At 38.6% G+C, this 4,744-nt stretch overlaps 1 pseudogene; it reads right to left on the bottom strand.

Annotated features, from left to right (window-relative positions):
* Window positions 1–3,660: 3,660 nt before the first annotated feature.
* Window positions 3,661–4,681, bottom strand: LOC138142375 (mortality factor 4-like protein 1 pseudogene; annotated as a pseudogene).
* Between the last annotated feature and the right edge of the window lie 63 nt (window positions 4,682–4,744).

The raw sequence follows: 4,744 nt of genomic DNA, 5'->3' as shown, positions 1-4,744 counted from the left end.
CTTCTCACCTCTTACTTTATTTATAACATACCATCATAGTCAACTCATACCTGTACTTCTGTCTATGTATGCTTCTTCTAATTGCCCTAATAGTGATAAAGTGCTTGAGTTACAAATATCATCTTCTCATGTAGGAATATAAACAGTTAAACCTTATTAAATCTCTTATGTTTTCTTGTTCCTAATTACCTTTTTATGCTTCTCTTGAATCCTGTATTTGAAGATTTGTTTTTTTCAATTCAGCTCTGGTCTTACAATTAGGAATGCTTGAAAGTTTTCTATTTTCTTTGAATATCCATTTTCTCCCCCAAAGGATTATACTCAGTTTTGTTGGGAAGGTGATTCTTGGTTGTAATCCTAGCTTGTTTGCCTTCTGGAATATCATATTCCAAGCCCTCTGGTCCTTTAATGTAGAAGAAGCTGAATCTGGGGCGGCCAGGTAGCACAGTGAGTAAGAGCACCAGTCCCAGAGTCGGGATGACCTGGGATTGAATCCGGGCTCAGATACTTAGCACCACACCCAGAAATAACTGGCTGTGTAACCTTGAAAAAGTTATTTAACCCCAATTGCTTTAAAAAAAAAAAAAAGCTGAATCTTGTGTAATCCTGACTTACATGATCCCCATGATATTTGAATTGAAAAACCTATTTTCATAAAAAACAGAAAGATTATATGTGGAACTACAAATCTGTATTATATACAACTTGATTTAAAAAAATACATAAATTCTACATGCTACTTTAAATACTATCATATTTGTTTGTTGCTTTCTTCTGTATTTCCTTCTGTACTCTTCTGTGATCTTTCTCTGCCTTTTTCTCTTTCTTTCTTTTTCTTTCTTTTCATTGTTGTTAGCTACCCTCTCCCCTATAAGCTCATCTCACTTCAAATTAAAAAATTAAAAAAAAATACAATTTTTTTTTAAGCAATCGGGGTTAAGTAACTTGCTCAAGGTTACACGGCCAGTTATTTCTGGGTGTGGTGCTGAGTATCTGAGCCTGGATTTGATCCTCAGGTCATCCCGACACTGGAGCTGGTGCTCTTAGTCGCTGAGCCACCTGGTCACCCCTAAGCAATTGGGGTTAAGTAACTTGCTCAAGGTTACATTGGCAGGTGTTTCTGGGTGGGTGCTAAGTGTCTGAGCCCAGGATTCGATCTCCAGGTCATCCTGACACTGGAACTGGTGCTCTTACTTGCTGTGCTACCTGGCCGCCCCCCAAAATACAATTCTTGAAGCAAAGAAGTATAGTCAGACTGAACTTCCACACATTTTCAGTGCCCCCAAATGCATGTCTGATTCTGTACCTTGAGTCCACCATTCCTTTGTCAGTTATCAATACTACTCTATAGCTGTGGCAGCTTGTTGCACTGGTCAGAGTTTTAAAGTCTTTCAACATGTTTTTACAGTGTTTTTAGTATATTAATTGCTATATCAATTATTTTCTTGTGCTAGGTGACACATTGGATTGAGTACTGGACCTGGAGTCAGAAAGACCTGAGTTTAATTGTGGCCTCAGACACTTACTAGCTGTGAGACCTTGGGCAAGTCACTTAAACCTATTTGCCTCAGTTTCCTCATCTGTAAAATGAGCTGGAGAAGGAAATGGTGAACTATTCCTGTGTCTTTGCCAAGAAAACTCCAAATAGGGTCACAAAGAGTTAGATACAACTGAATAACAAATGTTACTGTATTAATTATTCTCTTGGTTCTGATCACTTTATTCTGCATCAGTTCATAGAAGTCTTCACAAGTTTCTTTGAAATTACATTGCATTAATATTCCATATTTTTTTCAGCCATTCCACAATCAATGAGTACTATCTTTGTTTCTAGTTCTCTTCTACATCAAAAAGAGCTTTTTTTTTCTTTTAAAAATTATACATATATTATCTGGTATTATACCAAACTTTTCTAAATGTTGTTAAAAGATAAAAAAATATATACATATAGTTCTTTTTGCTAATTCTTTTATCTCTTTGGGATATAATCCAAGTAGTGACATCACTGAATCAAAAAGTATGTAGAGTTTAGTGATATATATATATGTTTAATTCCAAATAGCTTTGTAGAAGTGCTGGGCCAGCTGTATCTGCCTTCCTATAGTCTCTCTAACAATGATCATTTTCTTTTTTTGTCATATTCGCTGATCTAATAGGTTTCAGGCAAAACCTCACAGTTGTATGAATAAGCATTCCCATAATTATTAGTGATTTATAGCATCTTCCCACCTGGTTTTGCTTCTGACTTTCATGACTTTGTGACCATGCCTGAGCTGTTGTTTCACTTTTGAAATGCACCTGGGGACTCCTCACCCTGGAATGTCCCTCCACTGTACTACCCCTCAAACTTCTATTGGTCCTCCCAGGGGCTCTATTTTGGTCAAGGACCCAATTGTTCAACTTTCAATTACCTCATGGCTCTTCTTTTGACTTCTTGAACTTTGACATCATGCCCCCACTCAAATCTTGGATATCAATTTTTATCAGAGAAATTGTTGAAAAAATTTCCTCCCTCCTCTCAGTTAACTATATCCCTTCCAATTAAAAAAAAAAAAAATAAAAGATTTGTTTCCAAGACTTGTAAAACAGTTTCTGAAAGATCAACTTTCCCAGAAAACCATAGATACACAATGCATTTTTTCTACTGTTAAAATGTGCATTTGAATCAAAATACTAAAACGGTAACATAAATCACCATTCTTCAACAATGTGGGCAAGGAGAAAAAGGCTTGAGAAACATGTTTACTTCAAGCACTAAGAAGAAAGATGAGCACAAATGAATGAGTCATGAGCTATATATATGAATTAAACCTTTGGCACAAGGAATCAGGGTGTTTTGTCACCTAGCATTCATGGGGATCATCAAAGTGTTTTGTGTCAAAGGAATGAAACCACCAGAATTCAAGCAGCTTTGTCAGATATACATGGAAACACCCTATGTACAGCACATCACTCTCTGTGTCCGCTCTTACACCCACTGGCAGCACCTCTGAAAGGGAAGGAAGGGCTGAAGCGCTGAAGAATTCTTCGCCAAATATTTTAAGAAACCACGCAAATAGGGGCGGCTAGGTGGTGTAGTGAGTAAGAGCACCGGCCCCAGTCGGGAGGACACAGGATCGGTTCCGGCCTCAGATACTTTACACCTACACAAAATAACTGTCCGTGTAACCTTGAGCAAGTTACTTAACCCCAATTGCTTAAAAGAAAAAAAAAAAAACCCATGCAAATAGTTCAACAATAAAGCAAACCCTTCTTACCAAGAGGTGTATAGGCCAGCATTGCTCCAATTCTCTCAAATAACCGCAGCAGGTGCAGCACTCCTGTGACATCGGTCTGGTGCGTCGGAGTGATGGGCGAGGATCTCAGCGTATGGTGACCTCTTCAAATTTGTAAAGCAGCTGAGTGCCCTATGTAACACTGAAGTATTCTTTGATTCCGGCTGTGACTTCATTCACTCCTGCTCCTTGTCATGTGTTTCCACCTGACTTCTTGTAACCCACATCATCATCTAGAATTGAGTCCACATTCTTCTTGGCAAGAAGATAAAAAAAAGCTATTTTGGTCCAGTAATCAAGTCCCAATCATCAACAAGCCGAGGTTCCAGCTCTTCAGGAATTTGTATTTTAACTTCTGCTCTGTTCATAAATGTTTCTTCACCATTTTTGTACTCTTAATATAACTCCTACTTGATAACAGTGTACAATATTTTTGATGTTCTTCTTGTGACCCCTTTACAGATATTTAATATTTCGCATTGATATTGATTAGGAATATTGAAATATTATTTTCTTTCTCCAATTGTCTTTCCTTGGTTTCAACCATTGGATCCACTCGGGCCCTTTTATCCTGAGGTGGTTGAGGTGTCTCACTGGTACAACTACCCTCTCCAATTCCAGGAGTTTTCTGTTTGTTCCTTTTGGTTTTCCACATTGATATTGCCAAAGTCTCCAAACAGCGAGTGTTTGAAAAGGGGCTTCAATATTTTTCTTCTGTAGGCCATATGTCTTCTTTCCTGGAGAAAATGTCTTCTTTCCCTCTCATCTTCCCTTCTGCATACTGCTCCTGATTGGCTTTCTGAAGTTCTCTGTTTCTGAAGATTTGTGCCCACGAATTTTAGTACTCTGCTTTCTGTAACCCATTCATCCCAGCTGGAGGTCAGGAAGGGGTGTACTGAGGGAGCTCCTTCAGGAACAGGAAAAAGGCTACAATAGCCTCAGGTGTCTTCAAAGTTTTTTTTCAGAGGGGCCTCGTGGCACTTTTTTTTATTCCAACCACTGTAATGTATAAAGTATTTCACTTGCTTGGCCTTTATGGCAACCTTTACACACTTTGTTTCATAAAGGAGTGGTCCACGAAAACACAACATGCTTTCACCCTCCAGGAATTTGGGCTTCAGGTCCTGCTTCAGTGCCATTTATGAACCACCCTCTGCCTCCACCTCCTGCTTCTCCGCCTCCTCCCTCCGTCATCACTGTCCCTTCTAATTTTTAACTGCACTTATTTTCAGTAATGACTCTTCAATTTTATGTAATCAAAATTTTCTGTTTCTTTTTCTTAATATAGACCACGCCTGCTAATCTAAACCTCCCAAGGTTCTGTACTAAATCCTCTTCTATTCTCCATTTGGTAAACTCATTAGTTTTCCAAACTGTCCAACCATTACATCCATACCAAATCAACATCTGGGTCTTTCAAAGCGGGGGACTCTCAACAACAGCTTCCCAGAGTTTCATCAAATCACAGA

This window comes from Petaurus breviceps, unplaced genomic scaffold (genome assembly GCF_028583685.1).
Source record: "Petaurus breviceps papuanus isolate PSGF00001 unplaced genomic scaffold, PetGlider_PUasm1.0 90574, whole genome shotgun sequence".
Lineage (NCBI taxonomy): Eukaryota > Metazoa > Chordata > Mammalia > Diprotodontia > Petauridae > Petaurus > Petaurus breviceps.
The sequence above is the reverse complement of the archived record's forward strand: the minus strand, read 5'-3'. Positions and strand labels throughout refer to the sequence as shown.